This window comes from Cricetulus griseus, chromosome 5, assembly GCF_003668045.3.
Source record: "Cricetulus griseus strain 17A/GY chromosome 5, alternate assembly CriGri-PICRH-1.0, whole genome shotgun sequence".
NCBI classification, from domain to species: Eukaryota; Metazoa; Chordata; class Mammalia; order Rodentia; family Cricetidae; genus Cricetulus; species Cricetulus griseus.
Window position 1 is genome coordinate 126,377,436 of NC_048598.1, and position 22,835 is coordinate 126,400,270.

A 22,835-nucleotide genomic window follows, 5' to 3' on the forward strand; every position below is an offset into this window, starting at 1 on the left:
CATCCATCAATCTGTCTATCCGCAGGACCTCATCTCTGTGGCCCTATACCACTGACTTCAGCTCAACCCTACAGATTCTGCTGCTTAGCTCTGCAAGCCTGCAGCAGCTCTTGGACTGAGTTGATTGCTGTCTAACCACCCGCAGTGACTCCTTGTATTTGTAGCTGCCTCTGCTTGCTTTCAATAAGATGCCTTTGAACTCTGCAGCCTTAAAAAAAAAAAAAAAAAAAAAAAAAAAAAAAAAAAAAAAAAAAAAACTCTTTTGTAGATATTCTGTAATATATAACATATACTTCATGAAGAATAATAGTGAATGATCTGAGAGTTATTATTATAATTATAATATAGTAATTAAGATTGGCATAGAACCTGTGATTGCCGATGGCCAGCTGTCAAGGGAAATTGGGACAACTTAGTAAATTGTATCCAACAGCACCACACAGTATAAATGTATTGGTATTCAGTAAATTCTGACATTGTGGAAAGACACAAACATGCCTGCCTTTCTTTCTGACATAGTGTGGTCACAACAATAAGCAAGTAATAATCACTCTGTAGTCTGTTCATTAATATTTGGAGTCCCATAAATGGCATATGCTCTTCAGAGATGAATAGAATCTGAAAGACTGTAAACAGAACTCTAGGTGACAAGGATCTATAGTGACAGCACCATAACTGCATCATCCCCCATTAACACCAGAGTGCTTGTTTATGAGCCTGAGTGTCCTGGCCAACGTGTTCTGTCCTAGGGAACCCCAGGCAGAACAACAGGCTAGGCTCCTCGGATAACCCTCCCAATTCTGTGCTGCTGGTACCCAGTTTTCCTATGAAACTTCTGTGAAAGCTGGTCTTTCATCTACAGTGAGTTGTACAAGGACACAGCCAATTCACAGGCCTCATTTCTCAGCAAATCCTTTCTTCACCTAAGGAAAGAGCAAACGTCTGCATCAGACTCCAGCACAGACACACTCCAGCACAGACAGACACAGACACACATTCACTCTGCTGCTAGAGCACCTTTGCCTTCCAGCTGCTCAATCCCTAAATTCGCATTGTTAAATAGGCTATGACATGGGTTTTTTTTTTCAGAACTAAATTATTACTACTCTAAAGCTTGTTCCTCAAAAAGCCCAAGACTCACCTATGAATTCTTTTTTAAAAATAACCTGGGTTAATATAGCTAATAGTGACTATTTTGGTTCTCTTCAGAAAGATTTCTTCAGGTCAAAACTCCATCCTGGCCCAAGCTTCCTGTGTGCCCCATCTAAAGCTTGTAGCCTGGCCCAGCTATGAATAATTGTAGTCGGCATTTTCTTTGGGCTGCCAACCAGCTCCCAAATAAAAACACAGAGACTTCTTATTCATTATGAAAGCTTGGCCTTAGCTTAGACTTGTCCCACTAGCTCTTTTAATTTAACCTGTTTCTTTTCATCTACATTTTACCTTGTGGCTTTTTACCTTTCTTTCATTCTGCATGTCCTACTTTCCTGCTCCCTCCATGTCTGGCTGGGTGGCCCCTCAAGTCTTACTGGTGTTCCTTTTTATTTCTTCTCCTGAGCCTAAATTTCTCCTCCTACTTACTCTCCCTGCCCAGAAGTCCTTCTAATACCTCCTTCCTTGCTATTGGCTATTCAGCTTTTTTATTAGATCAATCAGATGCCTTAGGCAGGCAAGGTAAAGCAGTGACACTGAAAGACCCCCGGAGGCTCAGGACCCCAGGATCTTGGTGCAGGACCACGGTCACCCCAATCACCAGGCGGAGTCGAAAGCTTGATACAAATTGCATGAGGCTTTATTATAGTTGTTTAATGAGCTAATCCCATGTTAGCTCAGGTCTTTCATCCACCCACCATGGCGGATGGCTAGAAAGACAGCTCAAAGCGGCTGCATAGAGATCTTATAAGACAGGGTGAGGTGAGTGTCTAGGGGTATGCACAGGCTCAGGATTGGTGTGCCTCCAGGCTTGGAGGGTTTGCCCTGTGTTGATTGGTCAACTGGTTGTTATGGCTCATAGGCCCTCCCAGGGTGGTTACTATGCTCTGTGCGTCATTGCTGTGCACTTGTCCGTAAAGCACACCCAGAGCCATAAAGCATAGCACCACCAGCTAACTTCTGATTGGTTCCTTGCCACGAGGCAGGCACCTAACTTCCTAGTGACCAAGGCAAGGTCAGACAAGCACGTGTTCGGCTGTTATGGCTGCTGAAATGGGGAGCTGGTCCCTTCAACATATCTTTACATAGTTAAACAAATGCAACTCATCTTTACAAGATTACGAAAATGCAACGTATCTTGAATGGATAGCCCTTTGGGAGCCGAGAGTGGGGGCAGGCTGTACCAAAATGTCGAAATCCTGTTCTTTTTTAAAAATGTATTTATTTGTACTTTGTTTACATTGGTGTTTTGCTCACACGTATGTCTGTGTTAGGGTGCCAGATCCCCTGGAATAGGAATTACAGACAGTTGTGAGCTGTCATGTGAATGCTGGGAATTGAAAGCAGGTTCTCTGGAAGAATAGCCAGTGCTCTTAACCACTGAGCCATCTCTCCAGCCCCAAATGATGGCTCTTGAAGATTCCCTTTCTTCTAGCAGCAGGTAGTTGGTGGCCACCTCTCCTTTGGGGCTTCAATGCCCTAGGGTTGGTGTTATATAAGTCCCAGAGTAGGAACTGACACTAAAAGGGTTCAACCTGGCTAGGGAGCTGGCTGAGAACACAGGCAGAGAACAAAAACAATAGCACCTCTCTGCTTCTAGCTCATTCTTTCTTAAGTGTTTAGGACCTGGACCTCTCAGTCAGAGGTGAGAAAGTGCAGAATGGACTCAGTGCATATGAATATGTTACCCCCTGCGTCTCCCTTCTGGGAAAAGCTGGGGAAGATGTGGGGATGAGAGGCAGGAAGCCATACGGAAGCTGCTGTGTGAGGAAGGGACAGATTCCTTCTCAGCCCTGAATGTTTCCAGAATGCACTCTATTTACCATCTTGGTAGATAGTGGGGCTGGTGCCAGGGCAGGAAGCAAAGTGGATCTACCCTTTCATGGGCCAACTGTCTGTGGACTACCGGGACTCTACCTCAGGCCACTCAGCCCATTCCTACTGAGACTAAAGACATTCATTATCAGGCAGTCTTGTTACCTAAATGTGGCATGGAAGGAAGTTAAGGAGCATTACTCATTGCAGACAAAAACCGAAAGGGGAGAATTAATAAAGTCTAAAACCCAGTCTCCAAAGCCTAAAAAGAAAACTCTGAGTTCCCAAAAGGCAACTCAGCAGACAAGGTTAAACAAAGGTCCACAGGACTCAAGCCTTTAAACCAGATATCACACCCTAGAATGTTGTCCACATTCCTCTGGTCCAAAGAGGATCAGATAGTTATCAATTGTAGAAGTCCCCAGCCCAGGAGACAATTAACAAACTCATTTCCTCTGCAGCATCCTGCTTAATTGCACCTTGCCTGAAGCATACAACCATTGCCCTGTCCTGTGTAACCATGGAAGTTCTGTAATCTTGGGGCTTCCAGCCCTACAATTTTGCCTTGTAAAAGCACCCCTCCGTCAAAAGTGGGTACTCCATTTGTTCCTGAGCGAATGGGGTCCTTGCTGCAGCTCTTACCCTCGAGTCAATAAAGAAACCATTGTCCTTGCATTCCATGAGTCATCTCCTTGTTGGAGGGTGCTTTAGGAGTTCCAAAATCTGGGCACAGCAAAATGACCTTCCTCTCCTAGATCCATCGGCTCCTTACTCTCCTTAACCCGATCCCTTGATAAATTCTGGACTCAAACAAAGTCTTGAGTCTTCTAACAAAGTCCTCCCCCTTTGAAACAACACACAACACAGTCATTTTTTTTCCCAGAGCTACTTTTCACTGCCTTGGGTGGGTGGGGGTGGGGGTAAGCACTAAGGCTTCAGCTGCCTGACCTGGGTTCTAAGTAGAGAAGCCAAATTTAACCTGTATTCAAACAAAGGATTCCATCTATAGATGCTCATTTGTTTCAACCTCTGCAGCTGGCCGGGTAGGAGAAGGGAACAGTCTGTTGCTTTTTTTCTTACACCTTTTCTTTCCATCCAGGAAATGACCTGCCCAGTTCTATCATGTCCAGAACTGCTCCGGCAGGCAGTTAACTTAAGATGTTTCTCGTATGTACTTCCTTGCATTGGGGGCATGAAGACTAATTACTTGGAGGCTATTTGCAGCCCCAAATCCCTCTACATGTGCCTTGTAAGCCCTTGACTCAGCATCCTCAGTAGCCAGACACTTGGGGAAGCACCCCCAGCTCTAAGGAGAGCAGAAATTCTACAGTCACCATCACCCAGTCCGATAGTCCCCCCCCCACCACCACCACTCCCTCTGATTTTGTCAGCTGAGCCTGTGGACCCTCCTGGCTGTGTGACCCTGGGTAGGTTAAACTCTCTGGGTCTCAAAAGGGATACCAATTATGTAATCATGATGTGATTAACTTGGAAGGTTTGCAGATATTAAACCAAGTGTGTTCTGCAATAATGCTGAGTAAAGTTTAAAGTCTATTTAATGGAGAAACAGGTGTAGGCAAAGGAACATGGCATGGCTGGAGAGACAGCCCAGTGACCAAAGAGAATTTGCTGTTCTTCTGGAGGACCTGGGGTCAGGGAACACTTGGGAAGTGAAGTCAGGGGAATCAGAAGTTCATATTTGACTGTGTAGCAACTTTGAGGCTCATCTAGGACACATAAGATCCTGTCTCAGGAAAAAAAAAAAAAAAAAAAAAAAAAAAAAAAAAAAAAAAAAAAAACCAGCCTAGCTTAGTTTCTCAAACTGTTAGGCTAGAGAGGAACTTTTCAAAATTTTCCTTGGAAGCCCAGAACACAGACATCTACAATTGCCCTGCTAGCTTATAAAGGAAATTTTTCTTAATTTACTTTTATTTTACGTGCATTGGTGTTTTGCCTACATGTATGTCTGTGTGAGGGTGTCAGATCTTGAAGTTACATACAGTTGTGAGCTGCCATGTAGGTCCTGGGAATTGGATCCAGGTCCTTTGGACTGTAGCTCTGTAGCCCCATAAAAGAATCTTAATAAGAGAAAATGCAGAATTCTGCAAATGATCCTGAGGAGTTAAATACTTCAAAGACATCTTCAAAACCCTCAAGGAATTTCAGTGCTAGACACACAGTAGGCTGTAAGGAAACATGTCTGTGGGAAGGTTCTCACTGCAAGGCTTTACAAAACAGGGAATGGTTACACCTGCTCCACAGTGACCTGAGCTAACTCCCCCATGCCACCTACTCTGTGGTTGCCCAGGAAATAACAGTGAAGAAAAACACCACCGTTTCAGTCTGAATGAATTCCATGTCTGACCTCCCTCATCTCAGGACCTTGTGTCCTCTAGCCAGGCCACACTGAGGAGATGACAGGTCAGGTTGTCCACAAAAGTTTAACCCTAGGGTTGTCACTCAGGTGACCGCTTAACCATAGCCCTGATTCCTATTTACTGGCATGTATTTCTTTGCTTAGACAATTGTGTCTGAGTGTTTTAATGCCTGACTGGCCCTGCCGGAGTTTGCATGACCATATTTTGAAAAGCGTCTTCAGTGTTTGTGGTAGTAATTGGCACAGCACCATGGTCTGGTGATACAGCAGTACGATGGCCTGGGGCAGTGTGAACATGGTAGCACATATATTCCGCATGGCTTTTTCCTTTTCCTGTTGCTGAAAGTCTAAGGAAGACACAGGGCCCAGGGCCTTGAAGGTTAGATGTGTGTGATATGTGGAAGCTGGCCTTCTAGAACAAACCAGGGATTTTCCCAAGAGTCCAAGATTTCCCTAGTGTCTGTCAGGAACATTCCTTCAGATTCTGTATCTACCTGAGGTAAAACCTGCCAGGAGAGTGGATGTCAACAAAGCCCGCTCCAATGAGACCCAGAATGATTAAGTCCTACAAAGAACACGTTACACTCCAGGGACTCAGCCACCATCACTGTTTTGGCCAAGGGACAGAGAAATGGGAGAGCTTTATGGTGATTTTGGAAAGGAAGTGCTTCAGCTACGCTCTGTTGGGTGATGATTACACAGGAGGCTAGAGGAAGGCTAGCCAGAAGCTGAGCACCCGGAACAGGATGACGTGAAGAATATATTTGGGTGTATCTGATTGATCGGGGGAAACACAGTTTAGGAAAGCTGGCAATTTTTGACCAAAGCTTGACATTTTGGGAGCTGAGTGCTGGCAGAGGATACAGTCACAGTTAGTTCATATAAAATCTATATAGTCAGTCTTTTGGGAGAAACATTTGCTAATCCTGGTCTTCATCTTGAGGTGGGTAACTACCAGTAAGTGTGTGTGTGTGTGTGTGTGTGTGTGTGTGTGTGTGTGTGTGTGTGTGAAAATGTACTATAAGTCAGCCACAGGATCCCATGCCTGTAATCCCAGCATTGGGGAAGAGGAAGCAGGAGGTCATCTTTGGCTACATAGTGAGTTAGAGACTAGCCTGGGCTACATGAAACCATGCGAGTTTGTGTTTTGTTTGTTTATTTTTGTTTTTGTTGTTGTTTTGTTGTTGTTTGTATGTATGTTTTTAAGTAGAAACCCTCTGCCTCAAAAGTTTGTCATAGTGAAAGTTACAATTGCACAAACCACAAACAAAAAATAAGGTTGGGAATGGTCAGAATGCCCAATTTTATAAAATTGAGAAAATTTAGGTATGCCCATTTTGTGCAAGAAATTTAAAAGGAAGGGGTTGTAATGACATTGGGGAAAGTGACAGACTTGATTCAGGATTACTCCTACCACACTGGTACAGGTAGAGCCAGCCAGCCAGCCCTGTTTCAGACCAGTTTCTGCAAATGAGTGAAGTTAGCCTAGCTGTGAGCTTCAGCTTCAGCAGGATTAGCCAAGCCCCAGATATTGGCTCATCACCCCCAGGTTGCCTCTGCTCTGAATCCTTTCACAACTGTAACTGCCACTATGATAAACATGTGAGAATCACCCCCACCTCACCCCGCCTGAATCAGTCACCCACCCCAGCCACCCCAAGACAGAGGCAGGCAATCCAAACAGATCAGAATTCAGAAATACTGTTTCTCCCAAGGGACTGAACATGCAGGTCATGTTTGAAAACAGAACCCCAACCACATCCCCCTGCCACGTCAATCCAGTCAGAGTCTGTCCTTCGTTTTGACAAAAGCTCACTCACCCGGAGTGAGTGTGTGGACCATGAACCAAACTGCGGCCAGCCAAACATACTGAAAAATGGATATTCTCTCTCCTATCTCCTTGTCTCCCCCGACCCCAGTTTTGACCCCATCCTCTTACTACACTCAGACTCTTCATCTTTCTTTTCTCCTCTACCTCCATCTCTGGAGGGCAAATAAAACAAAGATTCCCTCATGTCACATTTCTATCAGTAAGGCACTCTGTTAACCTAGAAAATGTTATCCTCCTAAAACTTTAAGATTAAACCGGGTGGTGGTGGCGAATGCCTTTAATCCCAGCACTCCGGAGACAGAGGCAGGTGCATCTCTTATGAATGCAAAGCCAGCCTGGTCTACAAAGTGACTTCTAGGACAGCCAGGGCTATACCCCCCAAACCCTTTAAGGTTATGCATTAAATGCATCTATAGGTGTAGGGGTGTAGGTTGGTGGCAGAGCTCTTGCCTGGCATGTACGAGGCAGTGGCTCTGTCCCCAGACGTTAAAAACTAGTTCCTGGTGGGCTTTATAAGAGCCCCAAGATACACTTGCTTTGAAAAACACTTTTTTTTCCTCCTTGTCCAGTGGTGGGGGAAGGAGAAAGTGTGGGTTGGCATGTTTTTCCCAGTAACAACACAAGAGTTGTTTGAACATTAGCGGCAGGGCGCATAAAACTTGTAGCACATGTTGTTTTATTACACGGCCTCACCAAGGGCCTCCTCGGATCTTCTGGTTTTCAAGCTTTATCAGCATTTGCATGTTAGACACGAGCTCTGCAAATAACTCCCTGCTTAATGGTTTCAGTGGAACTCTTCTCCCATCTGGTCTGAAGGTGGAACTGCCCACCTCTGCTGTTTACTTCATTCTCCGAATCAGCCTTGTTTTCCTAACACTTATCAGAGAAGACCCTGACCTTGTAATCTCCACATCTTCTTGATCAGATCCAAGAATGCTAATGCCTTTTGGTTTTCCTATCTTCTAAATACAAGGCCTTGCCTGGCCTAGATGCAAAGCGTCTTCGGCTGAGGCTTGGCCAAGTCTGGTGTTGTATAGAGGGCCTGCGAGGAGGCTGTCAGGACACTTCATAGGAGGGACTCTGGAGTCACAGAAGGACCCATGACAGTAAAAGGAAACTGGCAGGTGCAAGTTGCTGCTGCTGAAAATGCCCTTGGCTTTTGAGGGAAGGAGTGGTTTTCAGAAACACCTGGTATAAGCCTTGCTGTCTCCTGTCTGGCAGCCTGTGTGGGAGAGTAAGTCCTAATCGTGGGGGACCATGGGCTTGAGTGGTGCGGTGCTGGAGCAGCAGAGCTATACAGCTCTTCTGTGAGATACCAAGAGGCCAACACAGTACTGTGGGAACAAGTGAAGCTAAACGGATGGTAACATTGTTCTGTTTGTGGAGCCCAGTGGGATATGTGACCCACCAGCACTGTAGGGTGCTTCCTGCTTCAGCAGATGAAGTCTCTTCATAAGAGGCTTAGTGAAGCCTCTGACCTAACAGAGACGCACGGGGTGACTTTAATGGGCCATACGGGATGCCCCTGGCCAATACCTAATGGACCTGGCTTCAGCAGTGGCCCAGATGCCATTGACTCGGCATTGAGACCATTAGGTTTGAATAGGAGACAATGCTGGAGACATCAGCACCCTACATAGTAGGTGCAGCAAAATGGTCCTCAAAATCTCATCTTCAGACAACAGAGACAGAGAGACAGACGACAGAGAGGAGGTTAATGGCTAATCCATGAGAAGTATAGGCAAGAAGCTGTTGGGGGCTTGCAAAGGCTTCTAAGGGGAACTTGAGAAGGACTGGGTGCTGGAATTTATCAGTAGCAGCTAAAGCCATAGCTGCAATGGACCAGGTGGTTCTTGTGGCTTGAAGATGAAATGTCCCCACAAGTCCAGGTCCTCAGGTGGTGCTGGTGGTGCTATTTGGGAAGAGGCTGGAAATGTTAGGAGGTGTGGCCTAGATACAGGGAGGAAGTGGGTTGCTGGGGGCCTGCCCTTGGGGCTAAATCTTGCTCTGGTCCCCTTCCTGAATCTCTTTCTCTCTACTTCCTTATAATGTGAACTTCTCTGCTTCACCATGCCTTATCCCCCATCACGATGGACTGAAACATACGAGAACAAAATAATCATATCCTTCCCTATGTTCTTTTGCTTAAGTATCTTGTTAAACCAATAGGGTTTAAAATCCTAACAATAGTTGGCATTGGTTATGTCTATCTCATGATGATTCCAGACAGGCCAACAATGGGTTCATTTAACCAATAAGGAAGAACTCGGTCAGAGAGGGAAAGCACCTAATAAGTGGTCACACAGCCTGTGAGGTTCTAACCTGGGTTTCTACCGCTACTCTGTAATGCTTTAATCAGCAAATTTACTCAACAAACACGCTGAGTAATGGCACATCTACTAGATTCCAGAATATTCTACTAGATTCTGGATATTCACTATGTCACAAAGAACAAACCAAACAGAATCTCTGTTCAGATTAGGGTCCAAGAGTGGATATTACCGAAGGTGTAGCCCTTACGCTGCTTCTGTGATATTCTGACACGTTATATAAGGAAACTTGAATAATTCTGAGGGCTGGAGAAACTTAGATTCCTAGTGCATCCATCGCTCAGCCACGCTCAGAGCCAGCTGCCAGTGCCTCCCCCACTGCTTGTCAGTACATAATCTGCCCCATCACATTGATTTAGGAGAAAAATGCAGTTCATTTAACTTTTGTTCCAAAAGGATGCAAAGAACTTATGCTGAGAGCAGTTAAGGACAGGGGAACCAGAATGCCTCACCCAAGGACAAAAATAGAGGACACAATGGTTCCAACGGTTGTCGGTGCCCACAAGATGTGTCACATTTAGAGATGGCATCTAACCAGATAGCGTTGAAGTCACAATCAAGTTCCCAGCCACGTCCTGTGAGCAGATGGGATACCAAGATAGGCAGGTCAAAAGTATTGGGAATGTATTTATACAACTGCTGTCTTAGGAATAAATACTGGCAAGGGGGTCTGATGAGAGTCAAATACCCTCTCCAGAAGCTGTGTGTGGCTGGGCGGAGGAGGCACAGGGTACACAGGATCACGGCAGGACCCCCATACTTATGATGTGTATGACAAAGGGCATATGGCACCGTGATTAGATAAGAACTCTCGAGGACAAGTGCCCCACACTGGCTGTGAGAACGTCAGTGATTTCATTTCTCTTTGCCTCACTTTCCTTATATAAAATGGAGATAAGATCAACAAAATATGTGTTAGCTTGTAGTCAAAGGAAGCCTGCTTTGAATAAGAAGCCACGATTGATATATTTCCTAGTGTTTATCAAACTTTATTTCCATTTCCCTCTTTTAAGACAGAAAGGATGCAAACATATCCCATATGTCTGTCACTGTCAGTTGGTTTTAGCCAGTTGGGTCCTCATGATATGAGCCGCCCGAAGCCCTGGCTGATAAATACCCTACAGTTTTCTTTCCCAGCTATAGCAACCCTGAAAGACGAGGATAAAGTAGCAACAATCCAAGATGATCAAGCCTCCATCAGCCTGAGTCCCCAAGAGATTATATGGGGTGGAGCTGCCATTCCCACCCTTATCCAGATGAGGCTCGGAGCATGACCATGAGGACAAGTAGATGGTCTATTAATGCTTATGAAATTAAATTCTCAGCAACATAGCAAAGCCGTGGCTTGCCATGGTTCTTCTTTTCTTTCATTCTTTTGGTTTTTGTTGTTCTTGTTGCTTGTTTTGGCTTTTGTTTTGTTTCAAAATAAGGTCTCATATCTCAAACTGGCCTGGAACTTGCTATGTAGCCCAGGTTAGTCTCTAACTTGGATTCTGTCTGTCCAGGCTGGGATTATAGGCATGTACCACCACACCCAATTTTAGTTTATTCCATTTCTGTTCCCTTCTTCCTAGAAGGTCAGTGTGTAAGGTTCAGTATAGAAACACACCCCCTTGCCCTCTGCCCTGGAAGAAATGGACATTCTTACCACCCTCATTAGGAAGGTGGCTCTGAGTACTGTAGTTTAAGAGGCTGGGAAGTTGACACAGCACTATTTCTACTTCCTTACAAAGAACTGCAAACATACTTAAGTTTTATCATACCCAAGGGCAAAAATACCCCATTCTCTGCAAGTCAAATATTGAGTTCCTTACTTTAAACAAGACCTTGTGATAAGGCCTAAGTTTAGATATTTTGAAATTTACATGCTAATTCCCAATTTGTTGTCTGACTTGTTCCTTATGTAATCAAGGGTCCAAAGGCTATAATAATCAAGGGCTCACTCTATTGTCAAGTTAAAAAGAGGCTTAACAATTTTCCTTTTGGGCACTCTCTTTTGATTTTGGAGGTATCTTGTAACAGTTTCCCTCAGTTTAGACCTGAGCCCAGTAGTAAGAGCTGCAGCAAGCAGGTGCTGCTAATCTTGGCCTGTGTTGTTTATGAGGGAGAGGCAGCTTCCTGTGTCCCCAGCCATAGAGCCTGCAGAGTTGTTGACACTCTTCAGTTTCACTTGGCACAAGACAGAAATGCCTATTGTGAATGAGCCCTTTAAGGAACCCTGCGTGAGGCTCCAGACCCCAAAATTCAAGAACGCAGAATTTTTCTAACCAGTCTGGGTTAGGGCCAACTGGACCAAACCAGTTACTAGACCTGACAGGAAGCTATCCAGTACTTCCTGGGAGGTATGGCAGGACTGTGCTAAGAGATAATGTGGACTCTGAAGATCAGAACAAAACTGTTTCTTGGGGATCAATGAGATGATTCAGTGGGTAAAAGCACTTGCTGCTAAATTTGATTACCTGAGTTCAATCCTGCAACCCACATGGAGGAAAGAGAGAACTGACTCCCTCATTCACCTCCTCAACCCCCCAACCCCTCACCCCCTCATCCCTCCCACCTCCCCACCCTCACCCACCCCCACCCAGCACATACCCTGGCATGTGCATACATATTCTCTATCTCTCTGTCTCTCTCTCTGTCTCTCTCTGTCTCTCTGTCTCTCTGTCTCTCTCAAACACATACATATCAATTTAAAAAGCGAATGAGCTGGTCGCAAGGAGACCTGTTTTTACTGGAACCCTTTCTTTCCATGGATTCTCTGAGCAGGTTCATCTCTAACCAGACCTTCCCTCCCTTCCTTCCTCTCTCCCTCCCTTCCTCTCTCCCTCCCTTTCTCTCTCCCTCCCTCCCTCCCACCCTCCCTCTCTCCATCTTCTTAGATTGGCCAGACATCTCAGTTTGCCTGGGCTAAAGGGGGTTTCCAAGAAAGTCCAGGGCAAATCAGGACAAGCTGATCACTGTAGGCCTTCTCTAGAATTCTGTCCCCAGACCTCTCCTACATCCCAGTCTACACCAGCCTTTGGTGCATAACTCCCATTAGATCCTCACCTCTCCCGAACAACAACCCAACCCTTGAATCACCAGGCTGTAACTGCCAAGAGCACAGCCAACCTTGAATTCCTTGGACTCCAAGCTGACTCACCATCTTAACTCCTCCGCTATAGTCTGGGTCAGGCCATTATTTTGGTTGTTTAAGAAGTACTTACTCAGCTCAGCAGTGGTGGGGCACAACTTTAATCCAGGAGGCAGAGGCAGGCAGATCTCTGTGAGTTCGAGGCCAGCCTGGTCTACAATAATTGAGTTCCAGGATAGCCAGGGCTGTTACACAGAGAAACCCTGTCTCAAAACAACAAGCAACAACAAGAAAGCATTTACTTATTTACATTTATGAAGGGTTCAGGAATATAGACATATAAAATTGTAAGCTCAAACACATTTTGAAAAAAAATAATAATAAAGCTGGCTGCCACTGTTAACCTTTAACAACCACTTTCTGCCTTACCAGCAGACATCCTAACAGCCACTGTGTACAGAGGTAAACTTTTAGCAGTTGTCTCCCACCTCCCAGCTTCCCAGCTAGGCAGGTACAGCAGACAAAGGTTAGCTTCTAACCCTCTGCCTTGTATCCCCTTAATTTTTAACTGTCCTCCTACACATGACTCTACTCTCTGCCTTACATTCTTTGAGGGACAGTGGAAATGCAGCTTATCAGCCACCGGCTTTTGCAAACATCCTAAGTTAACGTCCTAACATCCTATAACCAAAAGCTGTAAAACTTAAAATGTAATGTGACTTTAAGCCTGACCTCAAAGTTGTAAATGCTCTTTGACACACATGTGGCTGTGGTCCCAGTTACCTGGTAAGCTTTTTGTGCCCCATGGTGATTTTTTTTGGGGGGGAAGGGGAATAAAGTTTGCTTCTATTTCAGACTTTGGTATCTGTTCCCCCACTTTTTGTGCCCCTGGACCCAACAATTTACTTACTCATGCGCTTACTTATTTACTGGAGTCCTACTCTGTGCCAGTCCCTAGCTTACATGCTTGGAACGCAACAATGAGAGAGAAAAGAAGTATATACTGCCCTAGATTTCTTTCTGTTGCTGTGATAAAACACTCTGACCAAAAGCAACTCAGAAGATGAAAGGACTTAGTCACTTATACGTTAGTTCACAGACCATCCTTGAGGAACCTCACAGTAGGAACTTAAGACAGGAACCTAGAGCAGGAACCATGAAGGAACGGTACTTGCTCTCTCGATCCTGCTTATGCTCAGCTAGCTTCCTTATACAGTCCAAACCACCTGCCCAGGGAATGTTACTGCCCACGGTGGGTTCTGCTACATCAATTAATAATCAAGACAATCAATCCTTCACCAACATGCCCACAGACCAGCCTGCTAAAGACAATCACTCATTTAAGACTCTGTTTTCAGGTGACTCTAGGCTGTGTTGACAGTTAATGCTAACCAAGACACGCACAGCTTCATGTGCATCAGATAAGCCAGGCATAAGAACTAAGCTCCTGCAGGGCCTTGCAGATGATACCATTCCATTGTTACTTCTTCACCCTCTAACCTGTCACCAAACCACAATGACCCCAACCCTGCAGGGTCTCTCCTTTCCAGTTTTGTGGCCTTCACCTTGTGAAAATGCTTGTCCCTTCTCATTTGAATTATTAAATCGGTCTCTTGAGTAATCTTTTTTGCTTTTTGCCATCACTCACTACTCTATCTAATCCTACTCATGCTTGCTATAATCTTTTTGGAGCCCAGTTATGATCATCACCACCCAACATTGTGGCGTTCTGAACAAAAGTGTGTTTAGAAAAGGTTGGTTTTCTCTTCAGATCATATAAATCTTTCGCCTTTTACTAAAGATTTCCGTGGAGAGGAACAATTCTGAGTCTTAACCCAATTTTTTGAGGTCCGACATTTGCAGGCTGGAGGAGCAGTTAAGAGCCCTGGCTGCTCTTCCAGAGGACCCGGGTTCAATTCCCAGCACCCACATGGCAGCTCACAACTGTCTGTAACTTCAAGATCTGACACCCTCATATAGGCATATATGCAGGCAAAGCACCGATGCAAATAAAATAAAATTATATAAAAAAAGAAAAGCTTAGAAGGGGTTCCCACAGCTTCCCAGCAGTTCCTTGTCAGAAATAGATAGAACTGTCAAAAGTATGTTGTCAAACATGTCAGACTTCTAGTTTTGTATGCCACAACGTAAAAGTTGCAAATTGTTCATCAAAATAAAAATGAATAGATGCATTAGTCAGAACCCTTTGGTTGCCATTAGCAGAAGCCAAACTCTTTAAGAAGGGAATATGGAATCCTCTTAAAGAATGTTTGGTCCCAGGTACTTGTCAAGAGCAACCCAAAATCTACACCTCTCTGCTTCTCAGGCAGACTCTGGCCAGAAGATGGCAAAGTTGCCAGAAGTGGCTTTAGCTTGCTTTTCTCAGCTTTGCAACCCCAGTGCACTTGGTGTTCTCAGCAGAGTACCAAGGCTGAGCCTCAACAAAGAGTGCACTCTGCAACCAACCAGCTGGCCTGGGATAGACTTGCACCAGGAGCTGGGGGAAATGAGGTCGACTTCACCTTTACTCATGGGAAGACCAGAAGTTAGGTACTTTCCTCCATTAATACATTATGTGTTTATAACAAAATATCCGAGACTAGGTAATTGGTCTAGTTTCCTTTCTGTTGCTGTGATTAAAAATATATATATATATTGGCCAAGGACAACTTAGGGGAGCAAAGGTTTTATTTGGTTATACTTCCAAGTCACAATCCGTTACTGGGGCAGTTGATGATAGAACTCAAGCAGGAACTAGAAAAGAAACCAGGAAGAAATGCTACTCGCTTATTGCTCTCTGATACATGCTTAGACCAAAGCCAGCCTTTTTACACAGCCCAGGATCACCTGTCTAGGAAATGACACTGCCCATGGTGAGCTGGTCCCTCTTGCATCAATTAACTCCCAAGATAATCCCCAACAGATGGTCACCAACCAGCCTCACCAGGACAAGCCCTCAACTGACACTCCTTTCTCAAATAATGCTTTTGTATACTACATGAAGATGTATTGCTGTAATACACTGGTTGTAATAAAAAGCTGAGTGGCCAATGGCTAGGCAGGAGATATAGGTAGGATTTCCAGGGAGAAACAGGAAGAGAAGGGGAAACTAGGCACACAAGAGATGTGAGGAAACATGGAGAGGAACCAGGAGGTACAAGAAGGAAGAGAGGTAACAGCACGTGATAGAAGGTCAATTAATAGAAATGGGTTAATTTAAATTATATGAGCTAGTTAGGAACAAGCCTAAGCAAAAGGCTGAGCTTTCATAATTAATAAGAAGTTTCCATATCCTTTTATGGGAGCTGGCTGGTGGGACAGAAAAAGACCTGTTATATGTGTTAATTTGATGAAACTAACCTGAGCAATAACTTTACAAGAAGTGAGGCTTACTTCGTTCATGGTTCTGGGGGCAGAGAGCCTTGCAACTGCTGACAATCTTTTTGCTGTCAGAGCCCTGTAGTGGTGCCCCGGGAAGATGGCAGAAGACCAGGAGCTTGCAGGCATGTATGAGTCTCCTAGTCCCTTCTAAAGCCATCAGGTTTTAGTCATGAAGACTATACATAGAAACATAATTTTAATATCTCAAAAGCCCTACTTTTAACCCTTCATGCTACAGTAACATATTCAAGCTAAATTTCCACCTTCTTTTTAATTCTGAGTATTTTTTTTTTTTAGAGATTTATCTTTTTATTTGTGTGATGGGGGCGGGGCAGAGGAACTTGCGTAATCCCCCGGAGCTGGAGTTATAGGAGGTTGTGGGTGCTAGGAACCAAACTCAGGTCCTTTGCATAAGGAAGCTAGCTGAGCATGAATTGGAATGAGCCAGCAAGCAAGTTCCTCCAGTTTCTCCCCTAGGTTCCTGGTGTGGGCTCCTAGGATTGGGTTGTGAGTACTGGGAACTGAACTCAGGTCCTCTGGAAGAGCAGCAAGTCTCTTAACCACTGAGCATTTCTCCAGTCCCCCTTTTTATTTTATTTTTTTAAAGATGGGATCCCACTGGGCTGTCTAGGCTGGTCTGGAACTGGAGATCTCCCTACCTCAATCGCCCAAGTATTAGGACCACCAATCAAGGTCACCATACCTGGCTTCCTAACTTCTTACTACTTCACAGTGGGAACTAAATTTCAACACATGAACTTTGGGGACACACTCAGACCATTTCTAAACAACAGGCTTCTCTAAGCACCACTTGGTATTTAGTGTAGGAAGTGGAAGATGAAGGGGCAAAACCAACTGTCTATCATCAAAGGCTAGGAGCACACATCAAGCACCTCCTGATACACAGTAGAATTAAACTAAATGCAATTAAGTCAGGTTGTACTTACACTCAATGACACTTTTTTCCAACACCTCGAATGGCTCTCCCTGTTGCCTCCCAGTCAGCTCTCTTTCTTCTCTAGGTCTACTTCAGTTGCTTGACAAGGGCTGGAGATTGAAAGAACCTTTTGTCTGTAAGAGTAGACTTCCAGAAAGCTCATTGTTTGAAGCACCTATAGGCATGGGCACAGACAGTTTCGCTTTGCCCCCAAATAGCACAAGTAGGTGTTAACTGAGACTTGGTACTCACACCGCATCTGTATGATGGGAATACTCCCATTTCACATATGAGCAGGCAAGACCCAGGGACACTGATTAACTTCCCCACTGCTTCACACAACTAATACATGGAGGGGAGGGCCTTAGATTTGAACCTAGGACTCTGAGACTGCTAAACTCTCTTGCAATCCTGTACAATGTTCCCCTTCTGTTAAGGAGACAGGAAAACTTTTCATGGAGATCCACCCATGGATCTCAATCACTTGAAGCTCACCAGTGGCCGGACGACTTTCCATTCAAGTAGACTAGTAGCAGAAAATTACTGTAGAACCAGGACGGATGATTCGTCAGAACACTCAGAACTTGAGAGGAAGTGGTGTGGCTCCAGCCTCCTGCCATCAGTTCACCCCAAGAGCTTTCCTCCAGACAGACACCACCCACCTGTAGAAAGAAGGCTGTGGTTGGAACAGTGAGTAAAAACAGCCTGGCTGCTCTGTCAGGAGACGTCTGCAGGCTTAGTCTTTCTGGGGCCTGAGGGGCTTCCCACGAGTGCTGCTATGCTGGGAAAGCTTAGTTAGGCTTGAACTGGGAAACCAGCCTCAGAACTAAGGATGCAACCTGATCATGACCCTCCCCTACATCCCACAGCCCACAGCCCAAACCCCCAGCCATCCCCACCTCAGGGCAAGTTCTTCAACTCAGCAGAACACTTTCAATCCAGTCGCCAGCTAGGGCCCTTCCTTGGACTCTGAACACTGATGGGCTTGAATAAGAATCCATGACCCATAGGGTGAGGTGATATTGACTGAACCTCTAAAAGTCCAGGATCTTGGGGAAGATAAGTGGCATGAAAGTAAGTCTAGGGAGAGAACCAGGTGGCATAATCCCTGTGAGGGCCTGTGCACTCTTGACTAGCCAATGGAAACCCTAGGTGGCCATGAGAAGTTGAAGGTGTGGGGGTGGGGGCTTGGGGTAACGGGCCAGCCTTGTGCTAGGCAGAGCCAGCAGCTTTTGTGAACAGAAGCTGATGGGCTGGATCCTTGAGAGCTGTGCAAGGCCAGAATGAACCTCATTCTGAGCACAGCTCCACTCAGCCTGACCTTGGGGACTGGGAGAGGAAGAACCCCAGGGAAGAGCTGGTAAGCAAACGTGCCAATGGAGTCTTACCAAGTAACTGAAATGAGTCCAAGAGGAGCTCCTGGTAAGGACACCACAGGGTGGGTGCAGCTAAGTGACCTTTGCAGCAAATCCTGTCTTACCCCATCAAAAGTTTTTGCTTTAGTACTGGAGAAGACTCAGTTGCCTTGCACATGATAGGAAAACTCTCTACCATTGAGCAACCCCAGCTCAGATTTGAAACTCAGCACCTTGGATTTTAGTGGTCACATGAAAGAGGTGAGAAGAGACATGGACTGAGTGAGGTATGTCAATATTTGCTATATTTTACCCAGGAAATTTACATTTGAGAGAATATTTCAGAACACTAATTCTACCACATTGATGGAAAGCCAAGTGTCTTAGTTACTTTTCTATTTTTGTGGCAAAACACAATGACCAAGGCAATGTATAAAGAAAAGCATTTAATTTGGAGATTCACAGCTTGAGAGGGCTAGTCCATGGCCATCATGGCAGGGAGCATTGACGGGGGAAAGTCTTCCTGTGTATGTTTCTCTTATTGGTTGATGAATAAAACACGGTGGCCAATGGAGGCAGGCAGATAGGTGGGACTAGGAAATGAGGAGAATTCTGGGAAATATAAGCAGACAAAGTCGCCATGTGAGCCACCAAAGGAGTTAGAGGTCCGGACCCTTCTCTGGTAAGATAAGACCATGTGGAAATACTTAGATTAATAGATATGGGTTAATAATTAAGATAGAGCTAGCCAATAAGAAGCCCTCATCATCAGCCAACATTTCATAATTAATCTAAGTCTTTGTGTGTTCATTTGAGGCTAAGAAGGGTGGCGGTGAGACCTGCCAGGCCAGAAAGCTCCATACAGAACATGGCAGCAGGCAGGCAGGCAGGCAAGCACTGTGCTAGAGCAGTAACTGAGAATTTATATGATGAACTAGCATCCACCAGGCAGGAAAGCAGGGAAGTGAGGAAAAAAGAGGTAGGAAGAGAGGGGGGAAGAGATGGGAGAAGGAAGGAGGAAGAAATCTCCATATGGGATTGGTATGGGCTTTTGAAACCTCAAAGCCCACCCCCAGTGACACACCTCCTCCCATAAGGCCACACCTTCTAATCCTTCCCAAACAGTTCCATCAGGACATTCTCACTTAAACCACCACACCAAGCCGAAACAGAATTTTTAACATTTGTTTAAATGTACTTTAAGTTTTTCGTTATGGAACATAACGTGCCATGTCCAGCATGGTTGCAGGAATGTACCTGACTGAGGTGGCAAAGGAATGAAAAAAAAAATAAGACAGACTGACACATGTACAGAAATCTGGGATTGGGTGGTCTGGGCTTTCCCCTGGAGAAACCAGCATCCAGGAGTAGAGTTGGATAGAAAGGTGGTGCTATTGGTTATTGTGTACAGCTAAACAAAGAAAAGGGGTTATTGCATACAGATAAACAAACAAGGAGGCAGGTTTATGGTATACAAATGAACAAGGAGGCAAGTTTAACTTACCTCAGTAAGAGCAGTCTCTACAGGGGATGAGTCTTCAGGTTGTAAATATCTTGGGGGAGAACACCATGGTGGACATTTTCTGCACACACTACCAACATCCATTCATCCATGGAGCAGAAGAGAAGGCTTTACCATTTCCCTTTGAGTCTGAGGCTCTGTGGTCCCTAACATGGCCATGCCTCTATCAACACACATGCACACAGAACCTCACACACTCAGTGCTTTCTCCACTCCCAACACTAATGGGATCGTCTCAAAACAAAATCCCAAAGGAAAATCTGTTGGGGAATATTATTTTAAGGTGTGTGACTTTTGTTTAACTCTATGAAGCTGTGTTACTGTGCTTTTCTAAAACACCTGATGGTCTAATAAAGAGCTGAATGGCCAACAACAGCAAGACAGGAGCAAGGGTAGGCAGGGCTGGCAGACAGAGAGTATAAAGTAGAAGGAGAAAACAGGGAAAGCAGAAAGAGAAGCAGCCAGCCAGTCACAGAGGGGAAAAGTAGACGGGATAATATAAAATAAGCTGGCTAGAAACAAGCCAAGATAAGACTGAGCATCACAACTAAGAATAAGCTTCCATGTGTGATTTACTTGGGAGCTGGGTGGTGGGCCCCTCAAAAAAGCCAAAAAGTCAAAAATAAAATAAACAAAACCAATAAATGGTTCCCAGCATGGAGCACCAATTTGTTGTTTTGTTTAAATTGTAGCTGCCTTCTAAGCTAAGGCTATGCTATTTAGCAATTGCCACTCTGTTGCCACCAGCAATGGCTAAACTGCAAGAGCCAAAGAATTCCCTCAGGCACCAACTCTTTCAAAGCTATAAGAAAACTTATATAAGTCTCTATCCCGCCAAAGAAATCAAGGTTCAAAGACTGAAGTAGAAGCCTGCTTCCCAGAGAGGCTGAATAGCAATCAGCTCACCTCCTCAAGTCTCCCAAGAAGTCCTCATGTTTTTTCTCGCCCCTCATTATAAACCCTTCTCCACCTGGCTCCTCCCTCCAACTTCCTCTCAGCTCGTTGCTGACCCAGCCTCCTGACGGCAGGTGAATTTTATTTAATCAAACACTCCTTTGTATCATGAAATGTTCCACAGCACAAACAAAAGTAACAGACCTTAAAATAATATTCTACAACAAAAATTATTGCACCCATATATGTTTCCTGTACATTTATCTATGAGATATTGAGAAGAGTTGTTCTCTATGCCAGGCAATTTTTCCTCCAGAGGACATAAGGCAGTGTCTGGCCACATTTTTGGAGGTGGTTTTATAATTTTGAGAGTGGATAGGAGGAGCCTGCTTACCACCTAGTAGGTAGAAAGAATGCACCTAACATCGTGAGGGCTGGGGGAATGGACTTGTAATCCTGACATTTAGGAGGATGAGGCAGGAGAATCTTGAGTGCCTGGGCTACACAGCAAAACCATATCCAGCCCCACAAAAGTTACTTGGCTAAAATCAGAAAGACATGCTTTACAGCAGTGGTTCTCAAACTTTTTGATGTTGTGACCCTTTGTTCCCCATGTTGTGGTGACCCCCAACCATAAAGTTATTTTGTTACTACTTCATAACTCTAACTTTGCAACTGTTACAACTCATAATGCATATATGATATGCAGGATATCTGATATGGGACCCTCAACAGGGTCACAATCCACAGGCTGAGAACCACTTTTGCAGGGTCTAAAAGATAAGAACACTTTAAATACAAACATATTATTAGTATTCATAAAAGCTAATAGTAACTCCTTAATGTCTGATGCACAACTAATATTGAAATTTCCCCAATTTTCTCATCCATTTTGTTTTGGGTTTTGAGATGGATTCTTGGTATATACAAACCAGCCTTAAACTCATTTGGAAGCAAATCCCTAACTTAAAATCATCCCACATGTATATGTTCCAGAAAATATGTCTAAGAAATATTGAGAGCTGCTGCTCTTTGTGAAGGGCAATTTTGCCTCTGAGGGTGCCCCTGTAGGCATTAATCTCTATTGTCAACTTGACAAGATTTGGAATCACCTAGGAGACATAACTCTGGGCCTGTCTATGAGGTCATTCTCAGACAAGTTTAGCTGAGGAGAAAAGACCTGAATGTGGAGAGCACCACCCCTGGGCTGGCCTCCCAGACTGAATAAAAATAGGAAAAAAAAAAAAAAAAAAAAAGACAACTCCCTGTGTGTCCCGCGCGTGCTCTGTATTTCTCGCCAGCAAGAAATCATACGCAGGACACTCGGATCCTTCTGCAGACAAGCTTTAATGCATTTTACCAGAGTGGAGACCAGAGCAGAGACATTGAACCAAGAAAACCATCCCTTATAAAGGCTGACCAGCCGCCTGGGACGTGTTACCCTATGAATGGCTTCAGCTCCTCAGGCAAAAATGAGCCACGGGATAGGCAGAGATCAAAGGAATGGAGATTACCCAGCGCCTGTGAAGTAATTTACATCTTGGTGTCTTCAGGCACCATTATAATGCAGGAAACGGCCCCTTACATATCCCCCTTTTTTTATTAATTAATGAAAAGGCTTTATATTATTACAAGCAAATAGGTCACCCATATGTTGAGGGATAGAGGCAGAGGTTGTACCTTCCCAAAATCAAACATTAAGACTGTGTACGGGAGTCACCATCAGGCTGTTAGCTTGACCCGAAGTACTCTCGACCTGTCCTCTGCCGTTTTTCTGGGAAAGGGAAGTCTCGGGGCAGGTAACCCTTATGCAGGTCAACGTACCTCCCAGAGAAGCCTGCATAATAGGCAACTCTGTGCGATGCCTTTGCTCAGCATCCCTCTTTGGGCTGCCCAGACCAGACACTCTACCCTGTACAATGAGCCTAGGCTCCGGGTGTGCAAGAGCTGTCTGGCCGGCGGCCTATTGCTAAAGCATAGTTAGCCAAAATATAAGCGCTTGGGCGGTCTCTTGGTTTGAGCCCTGGAGCTTACATGCCAGTCAAAAGTAACAGCAATCCGCAAGCGGCTGCATCAAACAATTTCACCCCCACCCCTTTTCTCACAGACCAGCCAAAAATAACAGCAATCCGCAAACGGCTGCATCAAACAATCACCCCCACCCCTTA

The 22,835-nt window shown here is 44.9% G+C and overlaps 1 non-coding gene and 1 pseudogene across 1 annotated transcript; both read left to right on the forward strand.

Annotated features, from left to right (window-relative positions):
* The window catches only part of LOC113836023, a 94,697-nt pseudogene that overhangs the window by 38,620 nt on the left and 33,242 nt on the right, over positions 1 to 22,835 (forward strand).
* LOC113836034 lies at positions 14,330 to 14,444 on the forward strand. The gene has a single exon (XR_003486027.1). It is a non-coding gene; the product is annotated as a U5 spliceosomal RNA (small nuclear RNA).